Source organism: Onychostoma macrolepis, chromosome 25 (assembly GCF_012432095.1).
Source record: "Onychostoma macrolepis isolate SWU-2019 chromosome 25, ASM1243209v1, whole genome shotgun sequence".
Classification (NCBI taxonomy): domain Eukaryota; kingdom Metazoa; phylum Chordata; class Actinopteri; order Cypriniformes; family Cyprinidae; genus Onychostoma; species Onychostoma macrolepis.
Window position 1 is genome coordinate 89,814 of NC_081179.1, and position 16,791 is coordinate 106,604.

Here is a 16,791-nt window from a genome sequence, read left to right on the forward strand (position 1 = left end):
AACTGGAGAAATCTCTGTGCGTAAGGGACAAGGCCGAAGACCTTTGTTGGATTCCCGTGGTCTTCGGGCTCTCAGACGACACTGCATCACTCATCGGCATGATTCTGTCATTGACATTACTAAATGGGCCCAGGAATACTTCCAGAAACCACTGTCGGTAAACACAATCCGCCGTGCCATCTGCAGATGCCAACCAAAGCTCTATCATGCAAAAAGGAAGCCATATGTGAACATGGTCCAGAAGCGCCGTCGTGTCCTGTGGGCCAAGGCTCATTTAACCCCTTGGGGTCGAAGCCCACACCAGTGCAGTCTGTCTCGTATTTTCGTTATGACTGCAAAAAGAACTACAAATATTCCATGAGTTTTGATCGTACAGATAAGAATAAGGTATCGTTTGAAACTGCAAAGGGTCTACTTTTATTTATGTATAGTCATAATAACAAAAAAACAATGTGCTTTTAAAAAATAAAGAAAATAAACAGGGTGCGTTCTCTGCCGGCTCTGTCTCTGTCACCTTTCTTCACACACGTAAATAAACGAACATGAATCGCCACAAATACTCGCATCAAATACATGAGAAATATATGTATAGAAAGCTTGAAATTTCTATTTTTAAATGAAGTAAGTCACGTCCAAAACAAATATTCTCTGTTAATGTAATCCGTATGAAACCAACGCGATGTCCGGTTTTCCCGTCTCAACTCATTATCTCTAATGTGGTCACGCCCAAGCGCCGATCACGTTTTTCAGATTCAAACATCCACGTGAGACGCACACATGTAAAAGCCCACATCGCCTCTGCATAAACAAACAAGTTCATCCCGGCTACTTTTTGTTAAGATTACGTGCATCTGTTGTTATTGTGTTATTGTGACATTACTTGCACACATTTTACTAGTTAATTTTTACTAGTTACTATAATTCCTGACTACATGTATGAAATCAAGTGAAACATTTTGAAATATGTGTCATTTAATTGTCTAAATGTCTCACAATGCCAGGATGTTTGTTTAATGTTTTATAACATATAAAACCACAAGATATAAAAGTGTGAGTGTTAACACTATGAATGAATGTTTGGCACAAAGGTGTGTTACTGTTCAAGTCTCAGTGTTCAGATCAGTATATTCAATCATGTGTCCTTGACCTTCACTGTGTATATTTTTTATTATACTGTATTGTAAATAAAATACAAATAATAATCAAAAACCCACATTATTTTACTCTCCTCACTGTGTAGTCAAAACTTCTCCAGCGCCCCAAAACACCCTCAGATCCCAGAGGGTTAAAATGGACTGTTTCAAAGTGGAAAAGTGTTCTATGGTCCGACGAGTCCAAATGTGACATTCTTGTTGGAAATCACGGACGCCGTGTCCTCCGGGATAAAGAGGAGGGAGACCTTCCAGCGTGTCATCAGCGTTCAGTTCAAAAGGCAGCATCTCTGATGGTATGGGGGTGCATAAGTGCATACGGTATGGGCAGCTTGCATGTTTCAGAAGGCACTATGAATGCTGAATGGTATATAAAGGTTTTAGAGCAACATATGCTCCCCTCCAGGTGACATGTATTTCAGCAGGACAATGCAAAACCACATACTGCAGCTATTACAACAGCATGGCTTCATAGTAGAAGAGTCCGGGATCTGAATTGGCCTGCCTGCAGTCCAGATCATTCACCTAGAGAGAACATTTGGTGCATTATGAAACGAAAAATACATCAAAGACCACCACGAACTCTTCAGCAGCTTGAAACCTATATCAGGCAAGAATGGGACCAAATTACAACACGAAAACTCCAGAAACTCATAACCTCGATGCCCAGATGTCTTCAAACTGTTTTGAAGAGGAGATGCTACACCATGGTAAACATGCCCCCGTCCCAACTATTTTGAGACCTGTAGCAGGCATCAAATTTGAAATGAGCACATTTTGTGCATAAAATTGTAAAATTTCTCATTTGAAACATTTGTTATATTATCTATGTTCTTTTTTGAATAACATATTGGCTCAAGTGATTTGAAATTCTTGTAGTTTTCATTTTATTCAAATTTAAAAAATGTCTACATTTCCGCAATTCGGGTTGTAAAATAAGACAAAAACATTCATGAAAATAGAGTTACAACAGATTATTTTAAAAAAAATGTTATCTTGATTCACTTTGTTTTACTTAAATCAAGCGTAGCGTTAGTTCTGTCAGGTCACGTTAGTCAAGCTTGCAATAGCTAATTATCCTGCTCCATCCCCAACTCCTCCTCTGTCAGTCAGGATCCAGCCTTCTGATTCTCCTTTGAATCAGACTAATACTAAAATGTACAAAAATTACGTAACTTTAATGATATCTGCATACTTTCGTTGGTTCTGTTCTGTTTACCCTGGGGGGTTATCACTGCTCTCATCCATGCTAGGCTGCATGGATGCGCAAGGAGTTCTTGCCCAGAACAGAACCATACCGCCAATCCAAAATGTATGCTAATTGCTTTGCACTGGAACTCTCATACTGCTGCATGTCTCTCTGCTGTCAGGTATGCATTTAGTTTTTATTCAAAACATAGGCTAGTTAAATTTATTCTTTAAAAACACATGATTGCTTTGCTGTAAGTGTTCTTTGAAATACTTAGGTAAGAGGTTGGATATGTAACACTGAATCATTTTTCTCAATAAATAAATGACAAAGAAAATATTTTTCTCACACTTGTTTGATTCCGTTCTCTTCAGGACTGTTGTTCTGATGTTTTGGGTCATATTTATGCAAAAATATAGAAAATTTTAAAGGGTTCACAAACTTTCAAGCAGCACTGTGTATCACTTTACATGAATAAATTTTGTGCGTGCAGATAACTGATATACATTACATACTGTATATATCCAGCTTTATATAAAGAGCTGTTATCAGTGGAGATGTAGTGTGTGTTGAGTGTGTGTGTGTGACGCTCAGACGTGGTGAAGCGTGTCCTCTTCAGTGAACACTCGACAATGAGCGGCTGTGGAGACTGGCACTGTGCATCACACACACACACAGATGAGCGACTGTCCCACACAAACACAGCATTCACATCACACTTCATCAACAAAACACACTCAGTTCAAATGAGTCTTTATATGAGCTCTGAGTCTCACTCAACCATCACTCATGTTTCTGCTCATGTTCTCAATCAGATTTTATTTTTACATTTTCTGTCTTCATTTTAATGTTAGTTAACATTTTAGTAATTTTGTTTATTAACTAATTGTTCAGTAATATGTCATTATGGTTTAATTAGTTAGTTAGTCATGTGCCTCAACAAGTAAAGTCATAACATGATATCGTTGCAAATCATTAACTATTGATTAATTAAAGCAGACAACTGGAATGTGAAATGCATGGCTTCAACCCAATGTGGTAATTAACACATGAATTTACACTATTAATTAATATAATATGTTATTAGGGAATTAATACATTATGGCACATTTAACCAATAACAATTTACTGATTACTTACTCTATGAATCATATAGAATGTTCATTTGTTGCCGATGCAGTAATTATTAAGAAATGGTTTAGTTCTTCATGAGTTATACATTGACTCATGATTATCTGTGCATTAGTTAAGCATGAATTAATGCATATTAGTGCCACCGTATTGTGAAGTGTTACTGTATATTTTTTTCCAATTGTATTTGTCCTTTGCTTTTTTTTTTTTTTTTGTGGAATACTGATTGTTTAATTATTTTCAATTTTTGAGGACTTTAGTTTTTACTAATATGAATGACCTTGGTATTCTACTGTGGTATAGAGAATTGTGAAATTTTGCTGGTCTCTAAAATGTAGATGTAGTCACAGCAAGCTTAAGTATATTTGATATATACAGTCATGGCCAAAAATATCGGCATCCTTGGTAAATATGATCAAAGAAGGCTTTGAAAATTAATCTGCATTGTTAATCCTTTTGATATTTTATTAAAAAAATTCACAAAAATCTAACCATTCATTGGATAATAAGAATTTAAAATGGGGGAAATATCATTATGAAATAAATGTTATTATCTCAAATACACGTTGGACACAATTATTGGCACCCCTAGACATTCTTATGAGTCAAATATCTCTGAAGTATATTCCCATTAATATTCACAATTTTGAGCACTCCAGGGTGATTATGAACATGAAATTATCCAGCCATGGCTTCCTGTTTCACAGAAATATAAATAGGAGGGAAAACAAAGCCCAAATTCCCTTAATCATCATCACAATGAGAAAAACCAAAGAATATATTTCTGATGTCCCGCAAAAGGTAATTGAGCTTCACAAATTAGAAAAGAGCTAGAGTAGTGAAAATCCCCATTTTCATCATCAGGGCAATAATTAAGAATTTCCAATCAACATAAAATGTTATGAAACTGCCTGGAAGAGGACGTGTGTCTATATCGTCCTAATGCACGGTGAGGAGGAGAGTTTGAGCGGCTAAAGAATCTCCAAGGACCACAGCTGGAGAACTGCAGAACATAGTTGAGTCTCGGGGTCAGAAAACCTTTTTAAAAAATTGTCAAACAGCACCTACATCAGCACATGTTGTTTGGGAGGGTTTCAAGAAAAATTCTCCTCGCTCATCCAAAAACAAACTCCATATAAATAAATAGAATTTAAAATGAATCAATCAATCAAGCAGAAGGCAGGTCAGTGGTAGGTCATTCTTTAAAAGTTTGTGTGCTACTGTTAAACTTAATTTGGATGTGATCTGTACTGATACGCTCTGCTGACAAACAGAAGAACAGCATTAGAACGAGCAGAAATCGATGAAACTCTGAGCACAGTGATCTCTGTCTGATTATCTGAGCGTGAGATGAAGATCAGCGTCTCAGACCGAAGCCACGAGAACATTCAGACATCCATCAGACGATCAATCTGATCAAACGCAGCTGACGCACACCAACGACATAAAAACAAACACTTTACATAACGCCATAATCTGTGACTCAAACTTCCTTCCTCTGACTCCAGATCAGCCAAAATCTCCTGCAGCGCTGACTAATCTAGTCATTATATTCATAAGAGAGCATGAAGTGCCCTACATAGATGTAGACAAAAAAAACAATATTGTTATGATGTTAAAATATCCCCAAATTCTCCACACTGTTTAATAAATAAACATGTGCAATACCCAACACTGTTTATACAACTATAATTATAAACATATTTAACATATCCTGCTCTGGTCTTATTCACATTCTCTTGCATATTATATTTGCATATAGAGTATTTTGTGCATATTATCTATTGTTTACGTGCATTATCTGTCTACGTTATTTATATATGTTTTTAAAAGTAAAATATCTAATATTTCTGATTATTATCAATGCTGTTTTGTTTTGTATGGTTGTTGTGTATTACTGCAGCTTTGACTTCAAAGACAAATTTCAATCTGCAAAGGACAATAAAGTAAAGTTTTTTTTAAAGAAATTAAAGAAATTAATACTTTTATTTATCAAGGATGCATTAAATTGCTCAAAAGTGTCAGTAAAGACATTTATAATGTTACAGTATATTTCTGTTTCAAATAAATGCTGCTCTTTTGAACTTTCTATTCATCTGTGAATCCTGAAAAATAAAATGTATCACGGTTTCCACAAAAGTATTGTGCAGTACGACTGTTTTCAACATTGATAATAATCAGAAATGTTTGTTGAGCAGCAAATCAGTATATTAGAATGATTTCTGAAGATCATGTGACACTGAAGACTGGAGTAATGATGCTGAAAATACAGCTGCACATCTACAGAAATAAATTACAATTTAGCACATATTCATATAGACAACATATTTTACACTGTAATAATACTTTACCATTTTTACTGTATTTCTGATCAAATATGTGTATCGCTGGTGAGCAGAAACAACTTATTTCGTAGACATTAAAACAAATCTTACTGATGCAGATTATAGTAAAATTTGAACTACAGTGTGTGCAGAATTATTAGGCAAGTTGATATTCTGGTCATATTTTTTTTCCAAGAACATTTGACCAATTCCAAACCATATCAATCTTAGTAACTACTATCAATTTTGTATTTAATCATTTATAAGTGATATATAATTGCCCATGAAGGCTGAAAGTTAAAAACTCCTTATTTCAGGTGTGCAGAATTATTAGGCAGGTTTTCTTTTACGGATAAAATGAGCCAAAAATGAGATTGAACTCAAGAATAAAAGTAAAACAATTATTAAATGCCCATGAGAAGGATGCAATACTAATGCAATAATAGAATTAGCAAAGTTAAGGCATGACCATTGGGCAGCGAAATGCTCATTGGGTCAGCAAGGTCAGAAAAAACAGGTGGAGAAGAAACGACACTTTAACTGCAAAAGAATTAGGAATTAATGTCAAGAATTAGGTGAGAAACCATCAGGAACCATTTAGTCTCCAGCACCATCATTTTCCAGAACTGCAAGCTTCCTGGAGTCTCCAGAATTACAATGTGTCAGGTTCTCAGAGACTTTGCTTGGGTAAAAAATTCTTTAAAATGGCCCTCACTTAATAAGAATAACATGCTGAAGTGTTGTGAAATACATGAAGACTGATTTTTTTATAGGCTTTATGGACAGATAAGTTGAGAGTGACTCTTGAAGGACCAGCATCACATCCTCTTGACCACTGTTTGAAGAATTGATCTTCCAGAATCTGGCAGTAAGTTTTAGGAGCTAATTTTAATCAATCCTGCAAGACAGACGTTTCAGGATAGGAGATGAACTAAAATGAGCTCCCAAAACTTACTGCCAGATTCTGGAAGATACATTCTTCAAACAGTGGTACAAGAGGATGTGATGCTGGTCCTTCAAGAGTCACTCTCAACTTATCTGTCCATAAAGCCTATACAAAATCAGTCTTCATGTATTTCACAACACTTCAGCATGTTATTCTTATTAAGTGAGGGCCATTTTAAAGAATTTTTTACCCAAGCAAAGTCTCTGAGAACCTGACACCTTGCTCTTCTGGAGACTCCAGGAAGCTTGCAGTTCTGGAAAATTATGGTGCTGGAGACTAAATGGTTCCTGATGGTTTCTCACCTAATTCTTGACATTAATTCTTAATTCTTTGCGGTTAACGTGTCTTTCCTCTCCACCTGTTTTTCTGACCTTGCTGACCCAATGAGCATTTCGCTGCCCAGTGGTCATGCCTTAACTTTGCTAATTCTATTATTGCATTAGTATTGCATCCTTCTCATGGGCATTTAATAATTGTTTTACTTTTATTCTTGAGTTCAATCTCATTTTTGGCTCATGTTATCTGTAAAAGAAAACCTGCCTAATAATTCTGCACACCTGAAATAAGGAGTTTTTAAACTTTCAGCCTTCATGGGCAATTATATATCACTTATAAATGATTAAATACAAAATTGATAGTAGTTACTAAGATTGATGTGGTTTGGAATTGGTAAAATGTTCTTGGAAAAAAAAAAATATGACCAGAATATCAACTTGCCTAATAATTCTGCACACACTGTATTTTTCACATTGCAGTGGTTTCTGGGATTGCTGTGGTGTCAACATTATGCTGCTGCAAAATCTGTCCTCAAGCAGGACTCACACTGCCTACGTTCTGGAACAGTCTTCACATCGAGAACATGCAGATGAGCCCTAAAACACTGAATACACACAGACCTGGAACAGAGTCTCAGCTTCACACACACACACACACACACAGCTGTGTAGGAATGGCTCCTGAACATCAGCTGATTGGCATGCATGTTGAGTCTCATCAGTCTCTGCGGATCATTAAGACTATTGATCAGTATTGATGGTCATATAACAGAGGAAGGAAGCTGGGTCAGAGAGAGGCGTTTATGCTCATCTGACATGCACACTGATGCAGACTCATCTGCTGTCAGACGCTCCGTTAGTGAGCCGTCATTAACGATCTGAAGCGCTGTGTTACCCGACCTGAGACCTGACAATGCGCCAAAATAATCAAACATATTAAACAATGAAATGTGCCTCAGCTCATGTATTGGTGTGGATGATTCTGAATCACGTGTCATTTCTTCATGATTAATGGAGCTCGTATGAAGCAGAAGAATGAATGTCTGTTAATGACACTAAATCAGCACAGATCCGTTAGAATGTGTTAGAACATTCAGAACGTTACTCTAATGACAAGTCACCCATACAAACACTGCTCACTTGATGCTGTGATCCTGCTGTGTGTGTGTGTGTGTGTGTGTGTGTGTTGGCAGGAGTCTGAGGTCACGCTCTTGTCCTGCTTTTAGCTGTAAGAGTGATTCTGGAAAACCTGAGCAGATCCAGAATGAAACAGAGACCTGCTGCTTCAGCCGCCAGAATACTAATGATCACACATCAATGTGCTCTTCAGATGCCTCCAACACACACACCAGTGTTGGGGGTAAAGCATTACAAGTAATGCGAGTTACGTAATCAGATTACTTTTTTAAGTAACAAGTAAAGTAACGCATTACTTTTTAATTTAGAGGGAAATATCTGAGTTACTTTTTCAAATAAGTCACACCAGTTACTGTGTTTCTCATGTATTGAGTGACAGCTCTGGTGTTGCCATGTTGAGAGAAATCAGGAGTAAGTGCAGAGCGTTGTGTGTGAACATGATCTTACTGTAGTTCTGGACTAAATATCAACATGTATTTACTCATCTCACCGGCACAAAAACACATTCAGTGTTCCTCAAAATCAAACAGTCAAATGCAAACTCAGAATATTATACAAACCTGCAATAATTAAATATGTTAAATAAGACAAATATCATTTATGTATTTAATCCCATTTTATTAAGCAATGTCTCTGCTATACTGACCTTCAATGATCCAATTCAACCATACTGATAAGCAAACATAACACATTTGTGTTTGATTTTAATTATTGCTGAATAGTGTTGAACTTTCTTCTCCTGCGTCATATTGTTCATGTGATTAGTTTGAGAGGCATCCTCTACTGTTTTTATATTAAAAACAAACAAGCAAGCCCTGCCCAGATTTAAAAAGCAACTCAAAAGTAATGTTATGCATTACTTTCCATACAGAGTAACTAAGTAACATAATTAGTTACTTTTTAGGGAGTAACACAATATTGTAATGCATTACTTTTAAAAGTAACTTTCCCCAGCACTGATAAACACACTCTCTCTCACACACTAACATATAAAACACACACACACACATATTAGAAAACAGACAAATGGAAAATACTATTCATTATTTGTCAGTTCCGTGTGAATATCATCAGTCCTGCCCACAGATATCTGTGCATTCATAGGCACTGTGGTATAAACCAGCACAATACCACAGTAAAAGCTCAGTGTGGTACACCATCAACTCAACACAAACAAACATACAGTATTTCCAACTTTAATTCAACAAACCAATCCTGAATCACTCGACAACACCGCCGTCTTTAACACAATAACACACACTAACAGCTGCAGACCAACAAACCTCTTCAAACACTCTCGCCAAACCACACGGTACCGCGGTAAACTAAAAACAAGACACTGAGTTTAATCTCAACCAGTGTGTGTGTGTGTGTGTTAGAGGGTGACACGGGAGTGGATTTTCAAACCTCTTCCGTCCCACTCCCACAAAAAAAAATCTTGTCCCGTTCCAATCCCATGAAAAAACTGGGGGAAAATCCCGTCCCGTTCCAGTCCCAGAAGAATGACTCCCATTCCCTCCCACTCCCGTGTTGTGTTTTTATTTTTTTGGCCGGAATCTGTCAGTTACAGTACAATTACAGTACAGATCACAGTGTGCCCACCTTAGTTGAATAAAAATCTAAAATTAATTTTTTTGTTATTATATTGAACTGAAAGCCAGCAATGCACAGTGCACAATGCACACACATTAAATTGAATGTAAATCATCCGTGCTAACACACACATTTTCTATTAGATATTTTTTCATTTGAAAGTAGACATTTCACTCTCTATAGATATATTTTTCATAGATGGAGTTTCGAAGTTTCTCGCTCAAGTTCACAGAGACCGAGACGGCAGAAATACTGAACTGAGAAGCACTGAACGCCCGGTGATCGCCTGGAGCTCCGAAATCAGCATAGCAAATATTCAAATATAGGCGCTATCTTTATAAATAAACCGCAGATTTAAGTTTTAAACAACTACATCCTCGCCTGAAAAACTCTTAAAACTACATTTCATGACACAATAACAGTAATATTTTGAAAATTACACAGGTTTTTGGGCAATGACGTTTCACAAGTCCACAAGAACAGACAAGAACGCATATTGAGAAACGGCTATTGTCTGTGTGAAAATATAAAATGATAAAATACACTTATATTTTTTTGTGTGTGTTTGCGCACTCTGATGTAAATAAGCTGAACACTTACAGAAAGCAGAGCGGAACAAGTGAAGGAGAAGCTTTATCCCCTTGTATCACGCAAAAGTGACGATTCTAGTCAACCAATCAGCGTTCTGCAGTGAGTTTAGCTCCACGGTTTGCTATTTTGGTACCATTCACAACTTCTGACAGTGGAAACAGACATAACTGCGTACCGAACCGTACCGCTCAGTGGAAATGAGCCATTAGTTCTGATGGGTAGGTTTAGGGTAAGGACCTAGAGATTGCATTGTGTCAGTGAATGTCCTCACAAAGATAGCTATGCAGAGTTGAGTGTGTGTGTGTGTGTGTGTGTGCGCGGTCAGTGTTTCCTGCTCTTTCTCCAGTAATGGGATTGTGCTTTTCAATGCATTTGCGCTCTTGAGTCGTGGCCATCGGGGAGGAAGTCATCGATCTGAAAACAATTTAGCGTTGCGAGGCTGAAGCTCCTCTAGACGCTTATCTTTATGCTCTCAGAGACTCTTTCACGTGTCCTTGATGCAGCACAGGTCACAGAGCGGTAAAACACACTGGTCGAGGTCAGCAGCTGATCTGAGACGTCAGATATACAGCAAACCCCTGAGATATCAAACCCCAGCATGATTTACAGACAGAAACAGCACACGATGCCTGAGCTCCTCTGAAGCGCAGCACACTGAATAACACTATACTGTCTTCATCAGCTGCTCTACATCTCAACTCTCTCTGTAGGTGGTTCTGCTCTTCTGTTTATCTCTCCTGAGTTTGCAGGTTTACAAGAATTTAAAATATCAATATTTGTACTGTAACTCATAGATGGTTCTTGTAAAGCGTGAACACAAGTGTGAACACACTTAAAACTAACCATTTCCATGAGCAGTGCAGTGAGTCTTTGTTCTTTATGTCAGCAGCAATGAGAAGTTTTTATATGAAACTGCAATCACAATATATGACAAAACAATCACATTTTTGGCCAAGTTGAACAGTCCTCTGTGTGTGTGTGTGTGTGTGTGTGTGTGTGTGTATATATAATTTTTTTTTTATAACTGATGCCGATGTCTTATAGAGCAGGGTGTGCAGTGGTTGATATAAAGCCAATATATATTACATCAGACTATATAAAACAACTAAATTACTGCAATTAGATTTCTATTTATTTTACATAATATTTACTAAAATTAAATTGAAATAAATTATCTGCAATTTTACCAATCAGAAAAAAATAATGAACTTGATAAAAAAAAAAAGTAAAATAAAAAGATGTATACATAAAAAGCTAATTACACGCATTTATGTCACAATTTGGAATCAGCAGAATTGAAAGATAAAGATAAAAATCCATATTTACTCTTTTTTCATTTATTTTTTTGTTTATTTAATGGTAGAAACCAGTTTCCATGACTTCTTGATTCTGTTCCAATTCTGGTATTTTCAAAAATAAAGAAATTGTTTAGAATATGAACAAAACATAAGTTAACACAGTAACCAACAGTGCACTCAGTAATCTGGTAAGTTTGTGTGAACTGGGAATCATATATTCCCAAATAAAAACACTGTAGCCATAATTTTACACATACAGTGCACATAAAGTGAATGTGACATGCTGGAAACCTGGATATAGTGCAGCAAAAAATAGCCGATATCGACCGATATATCGGGCTTTGTGATATATATCGGTCAGCATGAAATATACATAATTTTAAACTGAAAATAAATCTGTTTACCTGTGTGTCAATGTGACCATTAGCGAACATGCAAAGGAGTTGTTAATTTAAAATATTTTTAATTTAAATATATTTTATTATGAGGTTCAGCTGAAGAAAAACATTAGTGCATGGCTGATCTACACGGCACTGTTTGACACGATACTCTTGATTACTGGTTCACAGCAGTAACTGATCAGCGTCTGTATCTCACTCAGATTCACTCCAGACACCAGCGGATCCTGTAATCGACTGCTAAATGAGTCTCTCGTCTCCCTTCAGGCCTCCATCGCATTTCAGCCGCTAAAAATACCCAGATGAGCCGCTCCGACCCTCAGTATCGCAGAGAAATTAACCCATTTACACAAAAACACTCCCACCGTTCCTCTGATCTGTGTCAGCATCCAGCAGAAACCACACTCCTCAACCTCACAGAAGATCCTGCAGGAGCCGCTCAACAGGCGTTATTACAGTCATTTGAAATAAAAATATATCTCAACTCAAATAACATACAAGAAAACTTCAAATTAAGTTGACAAGGCAACATTTCTCATTTTTGTTCAGATTAACTTGAAGTACTAAAATTACCACAACTAAATGAACTAAATTTAATAAATAAAAACATTAAAATAAAATAAAAAACATTTAGACATTTTTAAAAAATGACAACTAAAATTTTAATAAATTTAAAAACAAAAAAATACAAAAACTACACTGATACTAAACTAAAACAGGTTGAAGCAAAAGAAAATGCAAAATCTATTGATTTATCAAATCAATCCCATGAGCCCTCAAATTAAATTCAGAATAAACTCCCATTTTAGTCAAATTGATAATATTACTGGATACTAAGAGTCACTTAAGCTAAACACACACACACACACACACACACAGTGACCCGACCTCTGACCGACCTCGGGTGACATTATCTCCCTGACCTTTGAACTCTAATGTTATCACTTCCTGATCTGGGAGCAGCAGGTTGTAAAGGCACATCTACAGACCAGAATACCATCCTAGCAACCACACACAACACCCTAGCAACCATGTAGAAGACTGTAGCACTGTGATGGTGAGATCAGGCCATTCTCAGATAAATCTACACCTCTTACACACACACACACACACACACACACACACACACACTGACTGCATAAACACTCACAAACACAATCTGATCTAATCAGTATTGTTCTTTGTGTAGTCACACACACACACACACACACTGCTGTGGTTTAATTGAATTGTGTGTGTGTGTGTGTGTCTGTAATCCTTCCATTCCATTAGTGAGAATCGATCCGGCCTGAAATCGCTGACTAACCAGCAAGAGCTCTGTGTGTGTTATGAGTTTGTGTCCTGTTGGTTGTGTGTGTGTGTGTGTGTCCGTCTCCTGCTGCTCATTAAATGCCAGAGCTGTCAATCAAACTGCAGCGGCTTTGTTGTGTGATTCATTCCCCCCCGCTGGACACTGATTGCACAGATGCATGCTGGGAAGCCCAGTCTCAGAGCTGAGAGGATGTCACCTGCGCAGGGTTCACACGCTAAATCACTGATTAGTGTTCAGTTCAGGAATTAGTGTTTCACAGGAAAGACACACTGTAGCTTTGAGAGGACTCAGTAACTCATCATAACTCATCATAACTCATCTGTCATCTCACTGAGCTGATATCTGATGAGCGGAAGAAGATACGGCTGAATCTGCAGCACGTGTGTGTTTGTTCTTATTATCATCATGTAAATAAACTCACTGATGATGATGATGATGATGATGACGAAGACAATAAAAGTTTGCTTTACCAAAATTTTTACTATGAACACCAATGCTGTGTCAGTGCTTCTAAGCAAACGAAGAGAAAGCAAGCCCACATATGCTGCACAGCTGCTTAAAACCTTTTGTTACATATGAAACGAAATCTTGTTTGTAATGCAGAAAGACAGTTCTTAAAGGAAAGGTGTATAAACACCTGATGATCCTGAATGAGGAGAGCAGCGCTGGACCTCCGTCTCTCTGGTCTTCAAACGTGTAGAAACAGTGAATCTGCTGAAACCCTTCCAGACTCAGAGACTCACAACAACATCTGAAGCTACAGAGATGATCAGACCTCTAACATATGGTGCGTTCTAGCTCATATTTATGAATTGGGAAGTCATAATCACAACAGATGTGTTCGGATCACTTTAGTCTGAGCAAGAGTGTGACGTACCATTTCTGCACAAATCCTATCATTTTTTTGCTTTGTGTTTATTAAATTCATGACAGTGCATCTTCTACAATACTATGGTGTTTTGTACATGAGTCAAACACATTTAAATATCGGCATTAAAAGAAATTTTACAAAAGTGATTTTATATACACAGAAAGAACATTAGATGCAAGTAAAGCGTCTACTTTTAAGGTTTCAAATAACTTTTGGGAGAATAAAATCTTAAAATGTGGGTGAAATAATTCCATTGTCATTCAGTGTAACGCTTATATTTTTGTAAAAATTGAAACAGCATGCTTATTCTGACCTGTACATATTAAAATGTACAAAAGAATAAGCGAGCATACTACATTTTTACTGCATTTCAAATTAGTAAAAATTCTTGCTGACAAATGACCAAAATGGGATCGCGACATAGTTGGGGTAAAACTGTCATAAACTGATTGTTGTGGTAATTATATGCCTGACAAGTCTGTTACACTGAATGAGATTTTAGTGTTTTCTATACAGTAAATCATGGTAAAAAATGTATGATATAAATTATTTGTGCAGAAAAAACAAAAAGAAAAAAAAACAAGTAAACAGGACACTTTCTCATGTATTGAAAAACAACAATTCAAAGCTGTATTACAATTATTGTTTCTACTGTATTACAATTACTGACCCGCATGCAATTTAACTAGTTTTATTGTAAATGAAAATCATTTTAGTCATTGCTTCATAACCTCGAGGCTCAAAGTGTTTGTGACTGTGCATGTGTTTGCATCTTTCTGACTGATATAACGACCTGACGCTGCTAATGAAGCTGGTTCATCATCCTGAGCATCCGTGTGCCCGGGGCTGATGGGTAAACCGGGTCAAACGCACATTCTAGAGAAGACACATCTGCCCTGAGGAAACCCAACGAGACTGATATCACGGACACAAGGCCAGAACATCAGGATCCTTCACACGGAAGCTGATTAACCCACAGAACAGACTGATTAAACCCCATCAGGACATTCCTAAACTAGTCCTAAACCATTAGCCTCCACTAAACCACACAACATCATCACAACCCATATTTATACATTATTCATATTTATCATAAGTGAATCAGAGCAGTCGCCTCATTAATGTCTCCAGACTCCGGTCCATCCACAGCGGTTTGTTTGACAAACACATGATCAGCGCCAACATTTACCTCATAAACCTGCCATAGTGCACGCCTAATGTATGTATTATGAGATCATATACAGCTTGCTACACCCAAACTGTGTGTAATTTTAATAAACACAACTGCTTTTAACAAATAAATAGAAATATTGAAAGGTCTGCTGCTGGAGACTTGCCATTGGCTGCTGTATTTGAAAAATTAATTAGGTAGTTCCACAAGGTTATTATAGTTAACTAAAACCAAAAACCAATAAATAAATAAATAGATAAATAAATAAACCATCCAATAAATAAATACATAAATAAATGAATAAAAATAGTAACAATAACATAAAATAAAACATTACTTAAAATGAAACAAATGTTAACTGAAATAAAATGTATTTTATTTCAGCTAGTTGCCATAATAAACTAAAACTGTACTATTTTTCTAAGTGGTAAATAAATGAAATGAAAAAATATATATTTTACATATGTCTTTCTCTTCAAACTTTCACAGTAATTTTTTTTTTTTTCAGTGTAATAAATAAAAAAACTACACAGAAATATTTAAATTAAACAAACAACAACAAATACAAAATAACAATCACACACTTTAACTAAAATTAAAGTGAAAATAAAATAAAAATAAAATCTAATTCAAAATATTAACAAAAGCTAGCTATAAAAGCACATCACTAATTTGAAAAAGACACGGTAGGTCTATGCGAGGTTTGGCTGCTGCTTTTATCATTTATAAATATAATGATGTTTGCATTAATCGGGAACGGCCGGGTGTTCAGTATCACACACACACGCGCGCGCGTGTTTACAGGTTATATATGATGATGTGTGTAGGGTTATAGATGATGTGTAGAGAGGGTTATATCTCATATCATATATAACCTTCTCTCTTCACGCCCTGCTCTGAAAGCAGTCCTATCACTGAATCACGGAGCGCTGAGATTCACGCAAACATCGCTGTCTGACGCGTCATGCATCTTTATGAACGCCTTTTCTAGGCGATGAGACGCGCGTCAGAAAAACAACGCGCACGACAGAACGGATCACCGCGACTGACTCATTACAGAAATCAACGCTAAACACGCGCGTCTGCATTGCGGTACATGTGTGTCTCAGCATCATCATCCTCCTCCTCCTCCTCCTCTTCACAGAGCCCCGCGCGTCTCTCTCACACACACGCAGCGTCAGTAAACGCGCCGCTCTTACCTGCGGATGCGACTGCGGCGTCCTCAGCTTCAGCAGACTCCCGTTCCGCAGCGCGTCGCGGGAGGACTGACTCTGACAGCGGGCTCCAGCGCAGCGAGACGCGTTCCTCCAGAGCACACGATTGGACGCGACGCGGTGACGCACGGGAAGGAGCGGCGGGAAGACGCTGGTTGGCTGATTCAGCTGTCAGCCAATAATACAAGTG

The 16,791-nt window shown here is 37.2% G+C and overlaps 1 protein-coding gene across 2 annotated transcripts in view; it reads right to left on the reverse strand.

The window, feature by feature from the left end:
• The window catches only part of cntn1a (contactin 1a), a 66,904-nt gene extending 50,183 nt beyond the window's left edge, over nt 1-16,721 (reverse strand). Inside the window, exon 1 of one of the 2 annotated variants that reach the window (XM_058767663.1) lies at nt 16,587-16,721. The gene's annotated coding sequence lies outside the window, so the exon portion shown is untranslated. The remainder of the gene's footprint in view (nt 1-16,586) is intronic. The other variant, XM_058767662.1, reaches the window with a different exon arrangement.
• Between the last annotated feature and the right edge of the window lie 70 nt (nt 16,722-16,791).